General features: G+C 40.1%; 1 protein-coding gene across 2 annotated transcripts in view; it reads left to right on the top strand.

Annotated features, from left to right (window-relative positions):
• Positions 1 to 26,643, top strand: part of nav2a (neuron navigator 2a) — a 235,859-nt gene that overhangs the window by 50,916 nt on the left and 158,300 nt on the right. The window contains exon 1 of one of the 2 annotated variants that reach the window (XM_036217061.1): positions 8,235 to 8,277. The exons of the other annotated variant lie outside the window; for it this stretch is intronic. The gene's annotated coding sequence lies outside the window, so the exon portion shown is untranslated. Of the gene's footprint in view, positions 1 to 8,234; positions 8,278 to 26,643 lie in introns of those variants that run through there. 2 annotated transcript variants of the gene reach the window in all.

The raw sequence follows: 26,643 nt of genomic DNA, 5'->3' as shown, positions 1-26,643 counted from the left end.
GAGTTTGTAAACTGGTGATGAAGCTGTGTGAAGCATTGATGTGGTCATTGAGTCACCTGTTGGTATTATAGTTTTCACTCAGGTCATATGCACAACTACCTGGACGGCTGAACTGATGGGGTTTTATATCAGACTTTGTGTTGTGAAATGGCAAAATCTGACAATTTTTCCAGAGATTTTGTTTTACAAGTGTCCCAATCCCCTTCTAAAGTATGAATAACAGAGATATGAAGAAAAACTTTGACTTTTGGGCTCCTGAGACTCATTTGCTGCAGCTGCAGAACTGTTCCTGTCTTGTCAGAAAGCCAAGCTTCTGCCAGAGTTGGACTTACTTGATACTTTACCTGAAAGACCTCACCTTTCACGAAAGTGAGATTGTTCCCTCTCTATGTGGAAGCACCACTTCAAGAGGACTGGGCTGTTTTTATGACAGTGGTTAATAGGGAGGCAGAGGCCCTACCCAGCTGCTATTACTCTGCATGCTCATTTTCACAGAGGTGACAGCTGGAGGCTGAAGGCACGATGGGCAGGCATCTCCCAATTAAACCAGCCCTGACTGAGATACAGAGCATAGAACGAGTTGGCAGTGGACAGGAAGATTCATACGAGTCCAGGCCCCAACTGAATTATTGTTCAGCAATGATCATAGTGATGGTTTTACCGCACTTGTTTTGCTTCATAAAACTAGAGAAGATTATGGAAAATAGAAGATTAGAGAAAATTAATATTTAGCTTTTGCTTCAATGACATTGACTTTAGAAATGTTGGGACAATCCTTTCATCTTCTAAGCTTCTATATTTGTAACAAACAATGAAGAGACACATTTCAAGAGAAAGCAACTAATTATAAAAGCAAGAAACCAAGTAATAATTTGCTCAAATTTAGCTTTTTGACATGGACAGATCAGAAATAATGTGATAAAGTGATTAGAAGAAAAAATCATAATGAAGCAAAAACGGGTCCTCTCTTATTTACCACATTTTCTGCACTATCATCAATGAATGGTGTGTTTTGGAACCTTTTTCATACATAAGGGATATCCAAACTATTAGAGACATTAAGCAAGACAAAAGAGTCAGAGATAAGTCGGTCAGTCTGTCCGACTTTATTAACTCTGTTCACAGTAACTAGAACTTGTTAGTAACACGCTACACTTCAGATTGCCTCATGTCTCGTCTGTTCCAGTGACTTAACGGACTGAAACTGGCCGCCTCCGCTGTGCGGATCACGTTTGATGTGAATGCACCTTAAGAGTGCATGGCTCTTATGTTTTACATCAAATTTGCAGAACTTTTTTTACCTGAAAATAAATTAACCAACAGATAGTACAAACACTATTAGCTTTTTTCAGTCTGCTTTACATCTGTAAGAAGAGAAAGTTCATTTCAATAGTCAGAACAAATGTTAAGACTTTAACTTAAAAAGCAATCTAACAAATAATTTTTTTCATTCAAATAATGCCCAATATAATTACAAAAAGAAATACTTTAATCTCAAAGTGCAAACATTACTGCTTTGTTTTAAACTAAAGTGCAAAATAATAACCATCAAGTATTTCTTCATTCAGCACCATTGCAGCAGTAGAGAACATGCTCTGAGATGTGACATTACTTACATACTTCAACATCGGTAACATATATTACCGTGTAACCCTACTTTAAAATGTGTCTTAAAGTACCGAAAATATGGTGTGTTGTTATGCCTGAAAGGATTATCTATTTTAAAAAAGAAAAACTGTTTTAGAAAACATCCAGAATCAAATTTCTACAGTATTTGCTTGGCTTTGCTGTTCATGCTGCTAACTCAAGGTTTTAGCAAACCTGCTATGTCAGCACTTAAGTAAAAAGGGTAACAACTTGTGATTCAAAATGCCAACATGAAATAAGAAAACAAGTTTCTAAAGAGGTAAATATAGTTTGGTTCAAATAGTTCCTTTGGTTTTCCTTTTGTTGCTAAATCTCCTCTGTTTGCAGCACAGAAACTCCTTTTGGGCAGTCAAGTGCTGCTATACTTGCCAGAGATGGTTACCGTGGTAACATACACATGACAGATGTTATTCATTTGGTTCTTTGTGCTGCTAACCATAAAAAGGTGCAGAAGGACACAGAACATCATTGAGAACCTCCACAATAAGTGAATCCGAGTGAGGTGACACTGAGCAGCTTTGGTTTCTTCTTTTGGGGAGGGGCTGAACTGAGGGAATTGGCTCCTGTGCAGTCAGGAACCACCACGCTGCAACGCGATCTGAAGGCCAGAGCTTGGACGCTGTGCAATTGTTGTCGCCAATTTGTTGAGCACTAACGACTGCTTCCTGTAGATTTATGTGTCCAAGGTCGTTTTAGTGTTCCTACTGAGGCCAGTGGAGCTCAGCATAAGCGCTGCTTTATGATTTCATCAATCACAGTGTTGGACATCCCACTGCCGCTTCTCGAGATGACTCTACATCCAGTAGTGGACAGACATGGTTGTATTGCCATCCATCCATTTTCTGAATCTCTTTCGGGTCACGGGGTTGTTGGGGCTCTCCCTGCTACTGGTGGCCAAAGGAAGTGCATCTGAATGGTTGTCAGTTTGTTACAGAGCCACACACTCACATTTACGTCTAGGGACAATTTAGGATCTTCAATTAACCTATGAAACATGGTTTTGGACTCAGGAAACACATACAAACTCCACACAGCCGGGATTTGAACCAATGCCCTCTCACTATTAGGTGAGAGTGTAACACCGGTGTCACACTGCACAAGGAACGCAGGCCACTTCTATTCGGTGCCCTTATGGTGTAGTTCACACCAGACGGGGTCCTTCGCAGTCGGCTCGCGCAGTACAGCGATCGTTTCGGCGTCTGGTCTATTTTTTGAGCGAGCTGCGAGCGATCTGCGTCAATTCTGGCAGGAAGTTACACCAAGACACACAAGAAAATCTGGTCAATTTTCAACATATAACCAAATTTTCGCAATAAAATGCCACTATTGACAAATGCGATCATATTTTTGCATCTCAAAAGATTGTAGAGATAAAAAAACAGTATTACCCCCTTATTCCAGGGGTTAAGGACCGGAGACCTTCACAAATAAGGAGAACCCCCAGTTTTTGTCTTAACCCCTCAACCCCCGTTGCTGATCCATACTCCTCAAAAACACTTATGAAACAACATTTATTAAAGTTTTATATTGTAATATTGCTCAACATAAAGAGTTTTTTTTCATATTTTAAACACAGAACAAGACTGCAAACTTTTCATGACTGTCTCTCTTAAGTTGGCCATACCATGATTTTTTTTTAACCTTTCAGAGTGAACTATATCCATATACTGTGCATGATCATATATTACCTTTGGAACACTAAAAAACAAATTGATTATGAAAAATGTGTTATTTTTCGTGAGTTTTTTCCTACCCGGAAGTAAAACATCTCGTTTCCTGAAGCTCCACCTGCTGCCGTGTGTGGCTGCTGCCTATTAGAGCTGTTCTTTCTTAATTTCTTCCACAAAAATAAATAGTATCCAAACTTTTCAAAGATGGATGCACATACCACGTATCTGGCTTCAGTAGCCCTGGCAATCACTACACTGGTTCACAACACAAATACACTCGACCTCTGCATGACTGTGTCCAACAGGGGGTGGGGGGTCTTAAAGAGATCCGCGTCTAAAGTAACAAACACCTGTTTGAGCTGGAATTTATTGAAGTCGGGACACAACTGGAAGATATACGGTATTCTGCATCTAAGATGAAAGTTTTTGCTGATCACTGCTAGCTCAGTGGAGAAATTGGGTGTTGGTGTTTGACTGAGGATGGTGCTGGCAGAGCACTCCTCTTTGAGAGGGCGGTTCATACTGTACGTATATCAGCACGATACAACCCGCTCGTTTTCACGGGTATGGGAGGGGCTGCTGTAGATATTCAGGCTTTTAGAGGATTTCTCCTAAATGCATGAACGGATCAAAATACTGCTTTGGGGTGAGGAATGAGCAGTATAATACACTTAAAAGCTCAAAAAGTGAAATTTTCATTGTATGGTCTCTTTACAAAAGTTCATCAGTTAAGTGTGAGAAAGCATCTCTGTCCAGAATCACCTGCTATGGATGATAATTATTCTACGCAATTATCAGGATATTTTTGAGCCACTTCTGAGTCAGCTGATGCTATTTCTACATGCAAGCTTGCTATGAGTGTATGCGTGCTCTTCAACTGCTCTCCCCTCTTGGGAAATTCCCGCAGCACCTTCAGGAGCAAAAGTTTCTTACAAGCATCTTGAGTTGTCTGAGTTTTTGTGACTAACCGGAGGAGTCACGTGAGTGAAAAAAAATCTACAGATACATGAAAATACAAATAAAGAAACACGAATAAGCGGGGGAACACTGTAAACACAAAATCAGACACACACATCTAGCTGGGGGGGGGGGGTGGGTGTCTAAAAACACAATCAATGATAGAGAGGCAGAGAGCAGTTGGCATCAAGTCAAGATGGACTATGTCGAATTAATTGTAGAAACTCTAAATAACCACAGTGGAGCGAAAACGCCTGCTGACCGTGGCAAAAAAATACATGTGATCTGGAGGTGAACCAGATTCTGCTCACACTCCGCTTTGCGGTGCTTCCGTGTGGTGTGTGAACCCAGCGTTACCCACTATAACACCACTATTGTCGTTTGGTGCAATGGAATATCTGTTTACTGTTTGTTGGGATGTTTCTTTGTTAAAGTGGGGATTTCATTTTTCCAAGATTGTAAACTATTTCCTTTTTTAAAGCACTTTTATTTTCACTCTCATTCTCCTGTTCCTCACCATAGATTTCTGAAAGACTCACTTTTTCTATCATTTCTTGCTCTCACACAATCTCACACCTTCACTCTGACCCACCGTAGTCTCGCTGTGGTGTAGATGATGAGCTTTGGAGGCTGTCGCTGTGCCTGATAGAGTCATCTCAACTCAAATCCAATTAGTCTGAGATTCTGGGAGAGTGAAGCCGAGGATGAACCGGGGAGTCCTCTTTCTCCACCGTGCCTCAGCTGCATCTGTACCCATTATTTCCACTCACTCCTGTAAGTGTGCCATATTTCACCATCAGTAATCCACTGACAGATACAAATGTTTAGCCCGAGCTGCAATAGAGCACATTTCTGTGTTATCACCTTCGCGTCACCTCACATGAATTCACTTAAGCGTTAATGACGTCTTCAGTGAGTTCATCAGTCCCAACATTATTAATGCTTTATTGCGGCACAAGCGCTGTATGAAAAAGAGCTCTTATTAAACTATAGGGACTGTATGCTGGTGAGAGGAGGTGCATATGCATGTGCATGTGTGGAAGAAAATGAAAGAACCAGAGGAGTGAGGAATCCTCTGGGAGCCACAAGCCCTTTATTATCAAGCATCAATATTAAATAAGACCAAACAAGTCTTTAATTATATGATGCATATTTGGATTAGCTGCTAGTGTTTTGCATGCACACAAGATTGCTCAGCTGGTTGTCTAAATTAATGGCTTTCAAGTGCCACACCCTGTTACAGCTGCATGTGGGATAACCTAGAGATTTTTTTATACTAGTTCTAAACGGATTTGGAGATTCAGGCGTTCTCACAACTTTTGTCCATTCTGGTGTCCAAATCCTTCGGATATTGACTCATCTGTCTGTAAAACTGTGTTGCAGAATGTTTATATATATAGGGGTGTAACAGATCACAAAACTCCCGTTAGGATCGTATCACAGTTTTAGGGTCAGAGTAGGGGTCACGGTTCAGATCATTTTTCAGATCAGTAAAAATAAGTCAATAAAAGCCTTAAAAGCTTTAAAACATATATTTTATTAAGCATATATAAAGTGTATTAAAGCATAAATCTATACTCACATCTTTGAACTCTGAACATAAACAGAAATGTAAAAATGTGTAGTTTCTACATATCTGGAGACCAAATCTACAAAAACTGACAGAAAAGAAAGCTTAATAGGAAGTTTTCTCTTGCCCCCTCCCCCCAATCTCTGAATTAAATCTTAAATTAAATAGTTACAGTTAAAGTTAAATTATTTTTGGTATTAATTTTAGTATTGAAACTAACTCTGGGAATATTTAAATATTTCAAAGAATTATTATCATCTGTGGGACATGTGCAGGTGAGGCGCTGGCATGCCCACTTTTCCTGGTGATTTTTGATCCTTTTAGCTTGCCCTAGGCACAAAAAAGCTATATGTTTTCTACCATGGAATAATTTGAGGTGTTGGGATTGGATCTTCCAGCATGACAATGATCCCTAACACACCGTCTGTCCTATGAAGGAGTGGCTACATAAAAAAAACGTTTCAAGGTTCTCAGTTGAACTCAGAAACTGTGGCTGAAAGTCAGTGGTTTCCAAAAAACAGCCCCAAACATCACAGCTCTTGAGAAGATCTGCATGGAGGAATGGACCAAAATAGCAGCTTAAGTGTGAACCTGCTGAAGACCTACAGGAAACCTTTGACCTCATTGCCAATCACTGCCAACCAGTGTTACAGTACAAAGTATTCAGGTCAAGTTTTATTCATCAAATACTTATTTTCTTGCTTTATTATACAAGTAAATTATCTAAAAACCACACAAGGTAATTTCCTGAATTATTTTATTAGATTCTGTTTCTCAGAGTTGAAATATTTCTATGATAAGCATTACAGACCAAACTCAGCTTTTTAAGTGAAGGAACTTGCAGAATTGGTGACTGATAAATACATTTTATCTGTCTCGTTAAGGAAAATTGAGCCTGGCAATCAGTCCGCTCGCATAGTGGAAAGTTGCAGCGGAGTTACAGTATGCATGAGCGCACGTCTCCATGGCTCACACATGTGACAGAGACCCATTGCCGGGTTGAATCTTCCTCAAGTTATTTGCAAACACGCCAGAACCTATATTCAACATGGAGCACTGAATCATCCCCATCCAACTAATGTATCATCTTGATTCCTGTAGCCAGAAAGCCATGCAAGGGGAGGGGGGAAACAAACAAATCCCTTCTTTAAATGTTTTCTGAAACTCTTTCACTGAAGAATCGACAAATATATTCACGTCTAGGCGCTTCCTTTCGACATAGCTGGAATTCTAGATGTCTAATAAATGCTTTCCTCCAAGCATATTTCTTTGTACAACCTTAATTGATGAATGATTGTCTTTATGCCACCTCACCCCACAGCTAACCTGTTATTCTAAAACTCCATCTTTTTTTTTTTTTTCTCTTCACCCCCAAGACTAGAAAATAGTAAATCTGCGACGGAAATACAAATAATGATTCTCACAAAACAGAGCAACAACATATGTCAGTTAGAGAGGCATGCGCTTGTCCTGGTGTATTTTTTTGGAAAGGCGGTGTTTCCATTTACTCTGGAATCTCTAATGCTACCCGAATGCCCACCTAATAATGATTAAACGGCACACACGGACACTTTTTTTTTTAAATACCAGGCCAAAACGGCAGGTGCTCAAGCCCTCCCAGGGTAACGTGTGCACGTGCCCGCCCGGGACGGACGGGGGAACGCTGCATGCGCCATGTGCCGAAAAGCAAAGTGAGAAAAGGACGAGCTGCTGGATGAAGCCTGATTATGACGCAATCCCCTAGTGGTTGCTGCGGCAACAGCACGCGTGCGCTGCGAGAAGAAAACAAACCGCCCAGTGGGAACGAGGCCAAACTGAAAGGAAACACTCACCAGAATTAACTACCCTGAACCTGGACCGGACCAGACCGGACCAGAACGGACCGTCTGAGACTTCATTTTTTTTTTTTTTCCCCAAAGAACTTTATTGAACATCGTACTCGACTGAGGCTTAATTCATCTTTGTTAGCCTGTCGGGGATTCCGTCACATGTTTCCCAGTATGCACTGAGGCGCAAACCATATCTTTTTAAAAGAAAAACTCTTTAAAGGTGCATTTATTTTGGTTCATATTTGGTTTACAGTGAGATAAAGTATGTAGCTCCGATTTGGCCCAGCCTTAACAGTACTTGAGGTGTTGGAAATCCAAGGTTCTGGAGCGGCTAATTTCCCTCTTTGCTTTTATGTGTTCACAGCGTCACGTCATCCATCATTTACCCTCAGAGAGCGTACTTGTTAATATTCAACCCGTTTCATGTGATGATTGATGTGTTAACAAGAAGCAGAGCTGAGAAATCTGATCTGGTCCAAGTTCACCTGAGTGTCTGCTGTCGATTGGCTGTCTGGGTTTCAAATCTAAACTTCAGGGAGATAAGGAACATTTTCCGTCCTCCAGCGCTTTGGGTTTGCTGCTACTACAACAGACAGAAACCTAGGTAAGCACTCGCTTGCTTTTGGGTGTAAATCTCTGCTGGTGGGGTCTTTTAAAGTTGTGGACCCTAAGGAGCTCAAGACGATCTGTTTAACTCTAAAGGAGCGTTTATTTCCTGAATTTAAAAGATAGAGTTGGCAAGATTCAAAATTGTGTCTCTTTGTTGTTTGAAAATGAGCGCTGATTCGCGCCGTGTACCGCCATTGTTTTGCTGCAGTCTAAACACTTCAGGAGTGACAAATCGCCTGACTGGAGGAAGCCCACACCTTTAATTTAAATATAAGTTCACTATAATGAGACGAGGAAAGTTTTAAGCAGACTTTGACTCCCTCATGCAGCGCTTTCACTTCAACCCGTGCACATGGAAACACAAAGTGAAACCTCTCAGCTCTGATCTCAACCGCCGTCTGGACGGCACGAACACATTTGAAACAAACAAATAAAGGATTGGAAGAAAACCCAACGAAGGGGGGAGGGTGTGCAGATGTGAAAGACTAAAGTGATATAAACTGAATAAATACATAATTAAGACAGGAGTGAGAGGAACGCGCGGTAGAGCGCATCCTTGATCTCCCCACCTCGCTGCCTTTGAACGCGACGTTCTCTGTGATGGTTCAGAGTTTGCAGCTCAGAGCTGTTTTATTTATATCTTGGTTATATTCAAGTGCTCTCAAAAGCAAGTGAAATAATCAACTTGGTTTCTACAAGGTTTTTTGTTTAGATTATGGTGACAAACGGCTTCACTGACTAACAGGAATGGTTTTCCAGAGGTTGACGTCTTTTCTTGATGCTTTCGTTACTGTACACACAGAAAAGGCGGCCTAAAGATTGTAAAGGAACATTAATCACTTGAGAATAGTAAAACTATCTGTCCTTGCAGCAAGTCAGTTTTACTTAACTTCATGATAAGATATCAAAAATCTAGAATCAAGGAGTAATAAATAAGCTATAAAGAGCTCACAGTTTGGTAGGATTACTAAGGGTGTATCAGACTTGAACTATTTAGTTTGCTTAAAGTGAACTAGAGTTTGTTTTTCCCAATAATCCAAAAGAAATGTTCAGTCTGAAAACTCCCAACTGGGACCAGGAACCACTCTGTGACCCATCTTTTGAGGTTTGTTTCTAATTAAACTGAGTTTCTGTTCACTAAGCCGGGCATTATGGGATATAAACAAAGATGAGACACAGAAACTGGTTGAAATGTGGTCAAATGAATGCAGGCTCATTAAATCACTATTTTCCTATTTAAACACTTATCAGTCGTCGTCTCCTCAGTAGCCGGCTTGCAGCACGCCTCCACAGTACCAAAGTAACAGTAAAAACTGACACTGATACAGACGATCAAAATTAGTCAGTGAAATATTAAGTTTGAATAAGTGAACTGTCCTGAAAGGACTTCCATTATCCTTTCTCTCCTTGTTTTCCCCATCATCATAATTCCTGGCCAATGACTGAGGAGGTCTGTAGTCACATGGTTTTGTTTACAAGCTTTGGCTTAAGCTATATTGAAAAGTGTAGAGCAAAGATGAGATAAAACTACTTAAAATCTTGAATGTCTAAAAACAAGGTTTTATATTTTTGCAAGGATCAAACAGTGTTCAGTGCAAACTAAAGTGAGTGGACTCCAGTAGTTACATGTGTCCACCTCCACACGAGTGTCCCACACCTTCATGTCCACACACTCTAAGAGCTTCATGTTCTCTTCTGCATGTGCTGCAGAGTGTGGACGTGTAGTGGGTGTCCCCTGTTGGCTTGAATCAGCAGAACTGTGCCACGTCTCCCTCCACAAACGCTGGAGGTGCAGCCAGCGTCTTTGTGAACCTGAATGTGAATCAGTGGCTTCTCCTCCGTCCCATTCTCCACGTCTCTGGCTCGTACCCCCGGTGGCGCTTATGAAAAGATTGAGCACGCCCTGAAACTTCAAAGGTGGAGGTGGGTCCTGTGACACATCTGAGGTGGAGGGATTTGGAGATCGTGAAGACTACAAATGGGCTCACAATCATTCAGTCTGTCTGCTTTTGTCTTCAAAACGCCTTCGTTCCCCTTTTTTCATCATCTTTGCCCTCGAAGTCATATTTGATCTTTTAAGAGAACGACGTTTCCATTTGGGATTAACTCCAAACTCTCTTGTCCTTTTGGAACCTCATGTTCTGGTTTGGACAAAGATCTTTCTTGTCCTGTTCATGTAACGATGAACATCACTTCTTCTCTCTGCTCTCTCTTTTACGGCTGTCACTGCTGGCTGGTGTTTAGATGCAGACAGCAGAGAGCCCAGCGCTCATGTGGAACAGCCTCAGGGAAACCAGGAGGAAACCGATTTCCCTTCCTGAAATGAGGAGCCCTGACTCTGCTGCTCCCACCATCCACCCATCATCCGTCATCTCTGCTTTCATCCCTCCTCCCCCCCTGCACGTCTCTGGTGCTAAAACTCTTCTGCTCTTGGAGTGGAGAACGTTTTGCTTTGATGCCCCTGGTCTTCATCTGGAAATGAGTCTTTTCTCCTCCTGTTATACTCTAGATCAGGGGTCTGCAACCTTTAGACGTTTCATACAGACCACAACCCAACGAGAGCCTCAAGCTATACATAAATAAATACATAAAAAAAAATGTAGTCATACTTGTGTGGTCATCAAGCTTTTCATTTGCAAAATGAAGCTTTTCAAAAACTGAAAACAGTCTATAATAGGGTTATATTTCTAACAAATAACTTTTGACAGCTGCAAATTCTTATTCCTTTCAAAATGAAATGCATTCTATGTCAAATACGGTCCTCTAGGTGCAGTAAATTTACAGTTATACTTTAAGAAAAAATATTATTTATTAATTTGTAATTATGAAAAAATAGCTAAACCCCAAACTAGCCTAAAAAAACTGAAAAAAGCCTAAATTAGCCAAAACAGTTACCGTGTAAATATGAACTAAACTCCAAAACTACCTATAAAACAAAAGAAAAGGCCTAAATTAGCCAAAACAGCTAGCATGTAGCTGAAATATTAGCTGAATTCCGCTTTAAAAATTGTAGTAAATGCCAAAATAGTCCTAAAAGCTAGCAGAATGCTAATTTTTAAAACTGTAAAACCGTAACTTTTTCATTTAACTACAAATAATAAAAATGCATGAATATTATTCCAGAATAAATCAACGTAAACCTTAAATAACTTTCAATATTTTACCCTCCATAAAAATATGTTTTTTCAAAATTAGTTAGAAATGAACGCAAGATAACATCGGGACATTAATATCAATAAAATAAAAGGATCTGGAGGGCCGGAGATAATTACCCAGAAGGCCGGATCAGGCCCCCGGGCCTTGACTTTGATACATGTGATTTAGACTCTTTGATTTTAGAAATCTAAAGATTGCAACGTTACTAAAGATTTTGGGAAAATCATTTTTTAATATAAGTCCAGATATATTGATATTTATAAAATGAAACTACAAATGTAAAATGTATTTATATGTAAACTTAAACAATGTCAAACCTGATGTCATTTGTCAGTGCTTTTGGTGGTGGATGTTAAAAGGTCATCCCCATGTGACTGGAAGTTAAAGTAGGGGAGCGTCTGACTGTTTGACGGCTCGGACCAGAACCACTGCAGAGTAAACTCCTGGTAGAAACTCAGCGTGGCTCCAGCTCGACTTCAGCTCTTGTGAGGAAGTTTTCGTGCTGATGCTTTTAGTTATATTTTAGTCTGATTCCATCCGGGGAGGAAGGAGTATCAGGTCAGGAGGAGCTTGTTTCTCTGCTGTGGCAGAACGGTGACGCCGGGTGTCTTTGCTCTCGGGGTGCAGAGAGAATGTTGCTGCCAGGGAGGCTTTTTAATAAATCCTCAATATGTCCAGAGTGCCCTGTCTCTATGGAAACGCAGGCTCACATTGTGCATTTGTGCGTGTGTTTGTGGAAACTGTGCTTTGTCTTATGTGCTCTTTGTTCAAAGGGCTGAGGCAGGGATTTGGTTTGCAGAGACTTGAAGAAATCTCAGTTTCATTTATTTATTTCATCTTTACCACACCCAATATTTGTCATCACATATCTGCTGAATTTGCTCCTGAGGAATATAAATAAACTCCAAGGCTGTTATTTCTGGAGGATCTACAGAGATACTGGAATGTTGGTGAACATGAATTTCATCATTTTGAGCTGGAGAAACAGCCCAGGTCTGCTTGCATAAGCTCCTCTACTGCAGACTGTCCACAGAATACTTTTTGTGAGTGTAGTGTTTGTAATTGATGTTTCATCCCACCTAACAACAAAAAGTACGACTGTTTGGATTTTTGTCTATAGTATTAAATGAAACAATACATCGATTTTCTTCCTTTTTTCTTTTTCTTTTTGCAATGTGGAGGAAAGCAAAATAAATGTGTCTTTGAAATGAAACAAAAAAGTGTTAAAACATTGTTTGTAAATGAGAACTGGACTCAGCGAAAATTAGTTACTTCCGGCTCCTATAATAAAGTCAATTCATTCGCCTTTTATGTGGCGAGATGGACGCCGCCAGACATCAAAACTGAGCAGTAATTGTTCCAAGTCAGCCTGAGTCATCGTTTCTATGCCAACCACTCCGGCCAATCAGGACCTCAATCCTGTTTCTAAATGAGCTTGAAAAGCTAAAGATCTTATTGCCATTTGTACATGTTAAAGGTTAGAAGCAAGTACAGTAGATGTGTTCTTTGGCAGCTTTCAAGTCAGGATTTTTATAGAAGGCAACAAAACCTAAACAAGAATCATAAATGAAAATACAAATAAAAATATATAAAAAAAAAAGATTTTAAGAGAGGAGACATATGTGAATATTGCAGAGAGAGGCGTGATGCAATCAAATTGTTTTTATTATTGCACTTTGTGTTATTCTCACATCATATGTTGTGACATATTGTAGATCTTGGTTTTTCATTGGACAGCATACACTTAATGGGGCTTCTGATTGGTCAGTTTATAACTTGAACTAGAAGAAAAAGCACATTAAAAAAATAGGGTGGTCAACGTTAACACATGCGATTAACAAAACAAATTAGTGTGCTAATATACATATATTAATATATATCTGAGAAGAAATGCCACAAGACACCATCCGTCGTCTCATTAGTAGCATGCCACGACGTTGTCAAGCATGCATACAAGCTGGTGGGGGTCACACAAGATACTGAAAAGCATTTTGAGTTGCAGAAATTAAGTTTTGAAAAAATGGACTAACCTGCCACATCTTCATTTCACTCTGATCTTATGGTGTCTACACAATTGAGCCTCTGTAGGCTGAAAACTTTTATTTCAAATAAAAGACTTGGCATCCTTTTGTTCCTAAGACACTGCCCTGTCGTTACTTGTATAGATATCCAAGTTCATGTTGAGATCTGATGTATCTAATGTGCTTCTTTAAAGTGCTCCTTTAAATTATGTGAGCAGTGTATATTTTTTTTTTAACAAACTTCGCGAAACTTCCGTCTGCTGCTCCACAGGGCTTCCGTGATGTGCGTTCATTTCTGAAAATGCACACTTTGTCTGTCATTCTCCGGCTTATAACATGGTCACTTCCTAGAGAAATAAATATTCAATAGATTTTTAGCTCTTTATGCTTTTTTTTTTTTTTTGTTTAGATCACTTTTTTTTTTTTTTAAAGTGGGCTATTTGATACGAAATGCTCTGTGTCATCAGGGTGTAATGACAACGCGTCACATTGACTTCAACCGCAGTGATATAAAAGTGATATAAATGCTGATCGTCACGATAGGTTAGATAAAGCCTCAGTTCAGAGAGAAAGTTCACCTCTTACCGCTTGTTTTTGTCCAGATTTTGTTAAATCAGGTCTCCCCAGCCTCCAGGACTGGTACAGAGACGCGGCGGGCCACACTAGTGCCCTAACCTTAACTTGGTATCGCGTTTGGTACAACAACCGACGAGTTTTGACGAGGGGGTTCCTTAACAAAACATCAATATGTGACGACTGGGGTACTGAGCATGTGTTGCCAGATCATGAAGAGAAAGTTTGTTTTAAAGAAGCCAGCGCAGTGATATAGAACATTTGGGATATGTGAGCGGCACTTCATTTTTAGATGTGTATCTACATCCAAAAGCCAATCAGAGTCAAGTATTCACCTGGACCATGGTATAAGTTCATTTAAAGTTTAGAAACAATGTTTGTTTCTCATGGCAGTATGTCAGAATTTTTGTTTTCTTGGAGTAATACTACAGACTAAAGTCTTTACAGTTTTGGTCATCTTACTGATGATGTGTTTTGTACACACAAATTATAGTTCTGGGATATCTGAGTTAACACTATAAATGTAAAAGTTTCAGACAATTAAAATGAAAATGTACCTAGTAAAACATTGTGATTAATCTGATTAATCTAAACCCATAAGTGTAATTAATCAGATTTTTTTTTATTGACAGCACTTCGTGGAACCAGCAGATACTTCCTGTTTGGAATACCAGGAAGTCAGTCCAGTTCTCATATATAGTTGATGGTTAAAAATGTTGTTTAAAGTTAGTAATTTAGACCTTTAAGTCTATTCAGTATCTGTAAATAGTATCATTTGTTGTTCAAACTTTGTTCCTATATCTTTTTTCAATATAATGCTTAAACTCTGAGGCTGAATGAACGGTTCCAAACAACCATATTTTGTTTTTCCCGTGCTGTCGGTCACCACAGCAGGCTGTAGAGTCACAGTGGAAAGGCCTCCTGCGGCGCCGCAGCGGGGCGGTTCACCGGCACACTGCGCCCCGGTTCAAAGGAGCTGCGAGAGTTGTTAAAGCTAATTTGTCTCAACAAAGAAGAACCTGCTGCTACGTTTAAAATAATTATGATTCACTCCAAGGAGAGGAGCAGGTGCAGAAAAATATGTTAACTGAAACACACACACACACATTTGTGTACATACAAACTCTCAAAGGAATAATAATAAAGTTTTATTGCATTCCAGAAACGGTGCAGACTGCACACTGCAAACTAAACTGTTACATGAATCACTTGATTACGTTTAGACCCAGTCTGGGATTCGTTTAATGACTTCCAACAAGAGGAGCCGCTTCAAGACCAGGAGACACAGAGGAAGCATCTGTGTTTATGTTCTTTGATTTACCGTCATTTTTAACTGTTAACACGATCAATGTAATTCTAGTAGATTCTGAAGGAGAAAAGTGTCTCCAACCTTCAACACTTTTAGAGGCATTCAGGTGCATTTCCTGCAGACCACGACCCCATAGGAACCACAAAGTCTTATTTCTCTCTTTAGAAAAAAAGGGAACTGCTGTATATTCATGTTATTGTTATTATGATAAATATATATTAACGATTGTTGTTTTTTTGCATAATTAAAACATAAAGAGAAAATAGCCTTTAAAATATGTAGGTTTATAACTCTTGAGGTTTTTTTTTTATTTACATGACTTCTTTTCAAAATAAGACACCCTGTTCCACATCTCAATGCAGCATATTAGTAGTAGGTAGTGTAATGTCAGCAGTGATTAAAAAAAGAACATTTTGTTTGCACCTCAATCAAAAAATTCATCAAATTTGTGAAAACCCAAATTGAATCAGGGCTACCTGTAATAAAACGACGTTTACTGTGTTATTCAAACCACAAGGAACATGTAAAATACTTGAATTAATTCAAAAATAGAAAATCCGTCTTAAAATCTGGTGTATCTTTAGAATGAAATCTGCTCATGCCTACTGACTTCCACATTATTTTCCGTGGCATTCAAAAATCTGTCAGTTAGTACAACTTTGGCAGACTACGGAGGATTAACGGGTCGTTGGATAATCATGGCTACCATAGTTAATCATGTGTACTGTTCAACTGTGTATGAATGAGTTGGATTTTTTTACTTGCTTAGTTTTGACTTGACTTTTTATTTTTCTGTAAGAGGCAGAATGGAGGGTGAAAGAGCCTCATGTGGCTCCAGAGCCGCAGGTTGCAGACCCTGAAAACACTGCAGAGGCTGAGAAAACCATTACAGATGGAGCCGTCCAAGCAGGAATCATTTATACATAAACTCTTTCTGCTGTCATTCACAGTTTGATCTCCTCTTTCCTTGATGCTATTTTTATCAGGTTCTTGTTTTTTTCTCTTTTTACTAAGCAGCTTTTTACAGTAACCTTTTCACACTGTTGGAGTTAAATTAGGCTGTTTTACTCAACAACATTAAAACATTGTTCAAGACAGACATCATTTTTTAAATGTAAATTGTTGATTTAGCCATTTTTTCAGCTGCATGCTGGCTGCTTTGGCTAGCCTATCTTTCTTATTTATTTATTTTTTGTTTGTTTTTTAGAGTAATTTGTCATTTAGCTAATATTTTAGCAGGCTATCAATTTTATCATCTTCAGCAGCCAAATTCATCTTACAGCATTCACACTAGTATTATCTCAGGTAATTCTGTGTATCTAGTTCATGCTTATGATAAAAAGTTACGGTTTTAAAGTTTTAAAGTTTTAGAGTGTTCAATAAATGTTTATTGTGTTCGGCCCGCGACTTAAGGTGTGTTTTGGATTTTGGCCCCTTGTTTGATTGACTTTGACATTAGACTGCATTAGACACTATAGTGATGTTTGTATATATACAAAGAAGACTTCACTAAGAAGCCAATATTATCTTAATTGTTTGTGCTCTTTTTTTGTTTAAAAAACCCTCAAAGAATGTGTATAAAACACAATAAAATAAATTAACCAGGACACAATAGCTTTTTCTGTAGTTATTAGTTACAAAGATCCGAGGTCAAAAATGATTCCGCTTTGAAACTGTTGATTAAGATGCATTTATTTACTCTCTTATTTTCAGTAAAGAGTCTCTCTCGTCTGTTTGCCATCAAAGCCTCGCTGCAGCAGGCCTCTCCTTTGACATAAAGGCGAGCCGTGGACCGTGACTATCACATGGTATAAAGCATCACATGTCGCGCTGAGATCATTGACGCCTGTAAACAAGAATGTGAGTCCCACTGGTGGGAGGGGAAGAAAGTCTGTGACTGAGGATGACTGGCAGGCAGGAGGCATCAGACTGTTCACAACCTGTCAGACAAGGATGAGGGAATTCAGCGCAAATGTTTCTGCTTTACAGCATTTAGTAACGGGGTTGACGCCTTGTTGTGTCGATTTGTATGATGGTACTGTGCTGTAGACCTCCACTGGGGGGTGAGGAACATGAAGGCAGGAGGATAGAAGTGACACATGGTTTAACCAGAAAGGGGACACCGTACAGGACTAAAGAGAGCTGCTGGGTATTGAAGATAAACGGTAAAACAAGGAGGAAAGAGACTCATTAGCAAGTGAACATCTCGCAGTGCAGAAGCCCGTGGCTCCGCCCAAGGTGACTGCCCTCTACACTGCCTCTGTCAAGAGCCGGGTTATTTATGGCTCCTTTGGGGAAAAGTGTTGGTGTGTGGGGATGGATGCCTGTGGCCCGGCCTGCTCCCGGGCAGCGCTGCTGTCAGCAGAGCTGCAGCATGTCTGACTGATGCAGGTGTAATCACCGCTCCATGAAGCTGTAAGTGCTGTCGGCCCCGCTCCATAAAAGCTGTGACTGTATATGAGAACTGGACTGAGTAACCCCTCCCCCAGATGTTCCAAACAGGAAGTACCTCTTAATCAGGTCAAATCGACCCATATCATTTTAAAATGACTTCAAAATTAATTGATTAGTAATCAATATTGGACAACACACATTTAATGGCAGCCATAAATGATCAGTCCATCATTACAGTCTAGTGCAGGGGAGTCAAACTCAATCGCACATTATTTAAATGTTAAAACTGTAACTTTTTAACATAAATATGTATAAACAGACAGGGATATTATTCTAGAATAAATCAACTCAAACCTTAAATTACGTTCAATATTTGACACTCCATAAAAATATATTTTGGAAAAAAATTATAATTTTTTTGACAAAACAAATTATTAAGAAGAGTAAAATATTGAATCTTATTTAAGGCTTAATTTGATTTATTCTGGAATAATATTCCTTCCTTTAATTATTCTTAGTAATTTTAAAAAGTTACGTTTTTGAAATTTTAAAATCTTAGTTTTAGTGTGTTCAATGAATGTTTATCCTGTTTGGCCCACGACCTAAAGTGTTTTGGATTTTGGCCCCTGATAAAGAAAGGTGCAAAAGTATGGATTCAATGTTTGACAATATTTAAACTATCCTTTTTTTTCCAAATTTCAATATTTTTTTCAAGAGTACAATGTGTACTTTTGAGCTAAAATCCTTTTTCAGATTTACACTTGTTTTTTTCACTTTAAGCTGATCCTGCTTTGAGCCCATACTAACGTCTTCTTTGGTTGATTGTTCTTAAATGGATTTAATCTGTTTTAATGGTAAATTAAAGTGAACTCTGATACTTAAACGGTTTTAATTAAGTTTAGAATCAAATCAACCGCCTATTTGTTCTGCTTGGTGCAGATTTGGTCAATTCTGAAGAAATAGTTTGAGTTGTTTTTATCTTAACATGTTGTTAAATCTCCCATCTATAAAAAATAAATAACTCAGAACAGATATTGGGGATCAGTTTCACACGTGTTTGGAAAAATCTTATTGTGTGATCAACTCTATAGCTGTCGATGCTCATTGATCACCTTCATGAGAGGTATGTGAATGATAGTTTCATGATGTGGGGTTAAAGAAGTTGTGTTTTCTAGATAAAGCAGAGAACTTCCTGACCTTTTGTCTACTTTTGCACTGAGTGTGAACTCTTCCCAGTGTTCTTGGAGGAGCTCAGAGGAGAAACCAGAGCATTAACTCCACTGTCTGAGTTGATTCGCTCTGATTTCTGAGCAGCACGTCCGACCATGTCTCCTTTGATGAGCGCTTTAGCTGGGACTTAGAGCAACGCCACGGAGCGAGCGTGACTCGAATGTCCCCCCTCTGATCACCCCCTGCCTTTTCACTCTTCAGCTCATTCATTCATGTCTCACCTCCCGCCTCCTTCAGGTTTCAGAGACTTGAAATAATTCTCCAACACATCAATGCTGAAGCTAAAAGACGTACCAGTACTTGTGAAGACAGCGTCTATGATCTCCTTCAGGGCAGGATAGCTTTAACCCGGATCATCAGTGAGTTTATGACCCCCCATTAGCATTCATTCAAAATTTAAGGTGAAGATTTCAAAAAGAGCATTTTTGGCTTAAAACAAATTAATCCTTGAAACTAAAAAAGTTCAATGGAGCCTCTCCTGGTTTTTAAGACTTTTTCTACATTGTTTTGACCCCATCTTTGCTTTGTTTGTGGATTTTATTTATTTGTCTCCATATGTTTAATTGTTATTAAAACAAAAAAAAAATAGTTTGATCCACATTTTTGTGATATTTGCAATATTAAAATGATCAAGCTTACCACTCATAATTGAGATTTTTGGACAGTTTCAGGTTCATAGTGGAATCATTGTGTAATATAATAACAAAGAAGCTGGATTTGTACTAAAAAGATGGATATAAAGCAAACAGTTTTAAAGATAAATTATTCAAGCAAACTGTAAACTAAAAAAGCTCAAAAAGGCCCCAAACTGCTAAGGGTTGAATGATGATATGAATGTTTTGAATGAGAATGTACATTTAAAACCCTGTACAAACAACTGGATTTTATATATAGTGTATGGGTTGAATACCTGTGCTGACTGGACGGGGATGAGTCCTCCGGCTGTTGTCTTAGCCCACAGTGGGTGAGTTGTTTGAAGTGATTGGTCCAGACCTGGAGGGACAGTCCTGCTCCGATTGTCACTCTGGTATGAGAGTACTGCAGGTGAGGAGCTGCCTGCTGTATGGATTGCATGGCCTTACGCCTGGTTCACACCGCATGCGGAAGCGCTGCGAAGCTGTGCAGCTTCCATTTGGCGCCCTTGTTAACCCATGGTGCAGTTCACGAGTAATGTGCGAACTTCAAGCAATCAGTCCCAGTCCTGGCAGGAAATTGTGCCAAGACACAAAATCCGGTCAATTTTCAAAATATAACCAATTTTTCACAATATAGTACTGCAACTGACAAATGCAATCACGTTTTTGTATCTAAACAGATTGTAGAGATTAAAACAAACACACAAAAATTAGATAGATGTATTTGGGAGTTTGTTCATGTCACATCCACCGTATTTAAGAAAAATATTGGTATCGATATCGGCGATTCTTACTGCCATCGGATCGATACCCAAATGCTCAGTATCGCCCAGCCCTAGTCTTTATGCTTTTTTATTTGTCCAAAAACATACACTTTTTACATTCCAAGATATAATTAGCAATATTCTCCAATCAGAGTAGGTTGCAGGTTGCGGTGATGTCTGCCAGGTGTTGGTTTTCATGGTTTTCAGGTTTTTCAGCCACAGAGGAGAAAGAATTAAGGATTACTTCCACGTGCATTTGGCCAGCCAGTTAGCCTTCTCCTGCCGACACGGATGATGGATGCTGATGATGGCGAGGGAGATGTAGGTGTTGATGGATGGTTGATGATGAGTGTGGTAATGATAGTTGGGATGCTTTTCCTTCGTGTGGGAAACACAATAGAACCCAAACAGCCTCCCAGCTCCCATAGATCATTTCCCTCATTAGGCTCGCTGCTGCCCCTACAGGTGGACCAGCCACCTGACCTTTCTCTGTCCTCATTGTGTCCACATCATTACACATGCATAAGCCCACACGTGCATGTTTGAACAGTAAAGTAGGCCATGGGATCTCAGAGGTTTTGAAGTTTTTGCTCACCTCTCCTCGCTGGTACTGTCCATCATCCGGCCCGGCAGAGTCGTTCATCCATTTATTAGCTGCTCTTGTTGTTACACCTGCAAATAGGCCACACAATCAATTGGGCATTAAAAGCGGCTTGTCGGCAGCAGGCCAGAACGGAGGAGGACGAAGAGTCCGAGAGGCAGCAGGAGGGATGAAATGTTATCTCGTCTATTAGTCAGACTGTTCAGGATTGATAGTGATGAATCCAAATGGATCTCTGAAGAAAAGCAGACAAACAGAATCAATATGAAAGGCCAAAGAGGTGATGGTAGTTTGGTTGATCAAATAAAATCTGTATTAATCAGATGTTTTTTTTTTATTGTTTTCATCTTGGAGAGGGGATTCATGGGAGCCTCGGCAGTGTGGGAATGTCATGTAATCCCATTTAGGATGGAAACATGCTCCCAGGAAACATAAACAGGGAGGCAGCTGCATCGATAGGACGAACAGACGGAGAAGTTCTTGAAAAAATAGGTTGAACAAACTTGTGAAATGAAAACAAAGGTAGTGAGGGGTTATTCTGAGTGCTGAGGCGGCACCTGTGTGGAGATCAGAACCCCGAACGGGCTCAGACGTCGGTGCAGGTGTGGCTCCGTGTATCCCTCCACCGTTCTCTTTTGTTGCGCTCTTCTCTTCATATTTGCCTGATGTTTTATTTATGAATGACAGACACGTAGAGCAGGGAAACTGAAGGCAGCAAATGGGGGGACGAGAGGAGAAAGGATCCAAAAAAATAAAAGAGGAAACCTGAGATGGGAAGGGAAGACGTCTCTCATGTTATTAGAGTCATGATTGTAGCTGTAAACACTGGGGGGGGGCAGCACATTTGAAAATAGTTCCCAGTAGTGTTTTGATTATGATTATGACATTTTTTTAACCAAAATTCCATAACCTGAATGTCTTAAAAAGACATTTTTCAGGTTGATCTAAAGACTCTGTTTCCAAAATCTCCTCTGAGGGGGCGTGGCTTTGGAAGTCCCCAGAGATTTAAAGGAGAAATACTCAGAAAGGCAAAAACAAAATGATTTTTTATCACATTTGTTCACTTTCAGAAGAAAAATGCCACACATACATGTTAAAACACAGGATTTTCATTGGAGGACTTTAACTTTACCACAATAATGTTATTTCTGTGGACGAGTCTCTGCTCTCAGTGTGTGTGCTCTAGCTTGCTGTTCAGAGTGAAGGCCAAAGGATCCGACTCCCGCTTTGCGTTTCCCCCGATGGACATGGTAAATGACACAATTAGATTATTTATGAGTGAGAATACTCATGGGGGGCCGCGGATTCCATGTATTTATGCACCATTACTTAAGGAGCTGTCATGACGGCGGCAGATTTGTGAGCATTTTACAGCCTGCAGGACGAGAGGCCATAGCCACGCCTCCTCCTGTGAAAACACGGGAGCGTTCTATTCTGTTCCAACGTCTTCCTTCACTCACCGTCAGTGAACGTGTTTCCAAACAAAAGCAAACGGTGTTTATAGTAGTGGGTTTCACATTCGTGTTTCAGTGAAATGCAGATGCGAGTGTGCTGGCTGTTGTAGCTGGGGGGGTCCCAGCTGTATGCTCACCCCTGGTATGGAGCTGTCCCCGAGCATTCTGGGACAGCAGACACATGGAGTGGGAGGGAGGTGTTTATTAGGAGCATGTCAGCAGCACAAGCCCACTGATTCCCATTAGCTGCTCAGGTGCTTTACTGGGGGCATCGCACTGTCACTGAGGGACGGTGGGACACGTTCAACCGACACTGCTGAACTCAAAGCTGGTTTTGGGAGTCTTCTCTGTCATGGAAGGGAAACTGTGGCCTCTTTTTACAAATCAGGTGATTAGTAAATGAGACGTCTCATGTTTCAAAATGAAACTAACACAAGCAACGACTGTGTCTTCTGTTAGTGTCAGACAAAGCGGCTACAACATAATTTAATGGTATAGTGCTTTTCTACCTTCCTCAAAGACCCACAGCATTTAATGCCTAGTTTCCACTGAGCGGCAGGACCAGACCAGTCCCGTCTTGGCCGGTTTAGAATGGTCTGGGTGTTTCCATTGAGCGTTGAACCATCAAAGCGTATGTGGGGTGTAGACTGATGACAGTACGACTACAGGAAAGATCTGTTGAGATTAATAAAGTTCTGAATATTGATATCTGTTTCCTAGCTTGTTGTCATTATTGATAATTATGCTAAGAAATCAGTGTCTTCACATAGAGAAGTATCATTATTCATTATTAATAATGTAGAACTAAAGGCAAACTAAGTAAATTTATTATTTCAAACCGGTAGCCCTTCGTATGATTCAGTACCCATGAAGTAGCCCGCAGTTCCAAAAAGGTTGGTGACCCCTGGTCTAGAGTCTATTTAAATCTATGAAAGTTGTGCACCGAGCAAAAACAATATTCAAAAAGCACAAAAAAAGAGGAGCTGTAAGCCGCCGTACCCATGCACGCCGCCATCTTGGATCATGGTCCTAATCCAATCCCTGCTTTTCTTTACCTAACTTCTCTTTTTTGTAGTTATTATCTTAATTTATGCCAACCATCGTATGAATTTTGCGTCTGGAGGCACAGAGTTCTGACATGTTTGGATCCCTTTAAAACTGTTGCGCAAATATGAAGCAATTCAATATATTCACCCCCTAAAACATTGAGTAGAGCTGTGAAATGAGAATAGTCTTTAAGGAATACCTTTGTTATAAGTTATTACTTAACACAGAAATATGAAATCTGTCTTTCCCCTGTTTCATATCAGCGATCAAACACAATACCAGCAGTGTTTGATTTTTCCTTTTATTCCAGAAGCACTAGCAGCTGCTTGTGGTTTATTAACCAAACACGTGTTTTCCTGCAGCAGTCAGTTAACCTGGCAGCAGGCAGGTGAAAGGTCCTCACTCCACATCTCAAGAGGTCGTACCTGCACACAGCAACATCCATGTGTGATAAATACTGATTGTTTTTGTTTAGGAATGAATAATTAACACTGGAATGTCATGTCATGTAATTATCCTGGAGCTGAATGATACTAACTAATTATAGATGCATAATAGATGTTCCATTCAGTCGGTTAGCATATTAATCAACCTGACTAGGGCCATATTGAATAATCAGGTATCAGCCAACACTCTGGTCTGATTAATATGCACAAACACAACATCTTTCAGGAGCGCTGCTGCTCGTTTGTAACATCAGCCTGTTAAGATGTTTCTGCAGCCTTGAGCTGTTTTTCTCTGTTCTAATAAATGTTTCTGAGAACGACTTTCAGTTTATTAAATTACTCTCTAACTCTGTTTGGGAATATTTTGTTGTTGAGTTTTTAAACTGGCATTGATGGATCGTGTCATCAGGAATAGTTTCTGTTTACTTTCTGTCACTCTGATCGTCTTTTGATCCATTTTCAAAGTGTTTCCAGGGTTTTTTATTTATGATTATGTTGTTTTTATACAAAATCAATTGTACCGTTTGCTTGGACATAGTTTCTGCAAAGCGGCAGCACTTTATTATAAATTCTCCTCTGGGTTGTGGGCGGGGTCGCTGGTGCAGAACAACCCCGTCCCCCCTTCCTCTCCCCATTGCTGAGAAATCTTTGTTTACACACTTTCCTGCTAGCTTACAGCTTACAGTTTAAAAAGTTTCCACTGATTACAAACCATTGAGTGTATTTGAGAACCGGACAGGTTGCATGAAAAAATATCTGACTTCCGGTTCCAACAAAATGAAGGCAATACAGTCGCCATTTTTACACGATACAGACACCGCCATGTTGGAACCAAAAACTGACCGAAAGCAGTGATTGGTTCAAGTCGGGCTGAGTCTTACATTTCTATGGCAACCAATCTCACCAATCAGGAGTGAGCTCGTTGGAAGGCCACACCCCTTCCACTTAAAATTGCACTTGGAAGAATATGTCAATCAGTCTCTGTAGTCTCACCGGTCTCTCTGGTCTCACCTCTCGTTCGAGGTGAGACCACATGCTTTTATTGAAGCATCTGATTGGTCAGTTTGTGACTTGAATAACTACAGAAAAAAATATCAAGAATTCTTTTTCTGTTAATTTCTCTATAGAAGTCTATGGGATTTTAACATCTTGGAGCCAGCAGGTTCTTCCTGTTTGGAACGTCATGGGGGGGGGTGGGGTCACTCAGTCCAGTTCTCTTGTACAGTCAATGCTACAAACCAAAGAAACGTGAAAGCTGAGTGTGACAGTTGTGACTTTAAGGAACCATATCATACAGAAAATGAATTGCAGCTCCTATACCCCCCACCCCCGTCATCTTGTCTGGCTGTCTAGCTTATCCAGGCGTGCTGGCACTAAAACATCCCCGGCGAGGTTTAATTGGTTCTGTCCTGCAGAGTAAAACCTATCTGTCTGCGAGCGCTGACACGGGGGCAGTGGGGGCGGCAGAGGGCTGGTGTGAATGTGTTTGTGTGGGAGAATGAGGTAATGGGCGTCTTGAACGACTCTCCAATGGAAACCCTTTTCATGTGTTGCGTTTCCCACAGACCTCCTAATGGATCCGTTACTTTGTCTCTGTGTGCAGACAGGCCTCCCTCTTTGCTCCCTCTGTTCAGAAACACACTCCTCACATCAGAATGGAGGCTGTGTGTGTGTCTCACTCAATCTCGAGGACCCTCTCCTCTTCCTGTGTGCACGTCTTGGGAGTGGGTGTGCGTTCAGAGACCCACCTCCCCACTTTCTACATTATTCATCCTGTTTGTACTACAAATGTGTGACATCCTGCTGCTGTGCAGACGACCAATCAAACCCACTTCCTGCTCAGCATCAGAATCAGAAATTTAGGATCAAGTTTTTGTAAAGTCACAGATGAATGCATGTCTTGTTGGAATGTGGTTTATTATTTACTAAGTTTCAGACTTGTTTGTTCCTCCAAGGTGAGTCTGTTTGCTGCCCTCTAGTGGTGGATCCTGTCAAAGTGTGGAAAAAAAACTAGTCAAATGCAGCTGAAAACAGGTGGATCTTTCACATGGATTTAAATAAACTAATAAAGGTTTGATGGAAGTTTGTTCCAGATCTGTGGTGCATAGAAGCTGAATGTAGATTCTGCATGTTTGGTTCTGACTCTATGAACTGATAAAAGACCAGATCCTGATGACTGGAGAGGTCTGGCTGGTACATACTGGGTCAAGAGGTCATCAGTATTTTAGTGCAAAAGCAAGGGTCTGCAACCTTTAATGCTGAAAGAGCCATTTGGTCCAGGTTCTGATGGACCGAAACTCAGAGAGAGCCGCAAAGTTTCCCCTCAAAGTTAGAAAAAAAACCCTCTTTATTTATGTTTTTGAGGTCATTAAACCATTCATTTATGAAACGTTCTCTACAGTTGAGTTTTTCTATATGTAACAAATTTAACTTCTTTCACTTTTCACAATAGCTCATTCAAGTTCCTTTCAAAATAAAACACATCCTATATTAATCAGTTAGGCCTGTCTGACATATCAAAAATGTAAACATAAATCAATTAATTAGTCAAGTTTAAAGTTTTCTTCTAAGCTGAAGTGACAAAATGGAGAAATAAAAGAGCCGCATGTGTCTCTGGAGCCTCAGGTTGCAGAGCTCTGGTCTAACCATTCAAAACTTTATAAACCAGTAACAGAACTTTAAAGTCTATCCTCTGACAGACAGGTAACCAGTGTAAAGACCTCAGAACTGG

Source organism: Oryzias melastigma, linkage group LG3, assembly GCF_002922805.2.
Source record: "Oryzias melastigma strain HK-1 linkage group LG3, ASM292280v2, whole genome shotgun sequence".
NCBI classification, from domain to species: domain Eukaryota; kingdom Metazoa; phylum Chordata; class Actinopteri; order Beloniformes; family Adrianichthyidae; genus Oryzias; species Oryzias melastigma.
This window is presented reverse-complemented; position numbering and strand designations above follow the sequence as displayed.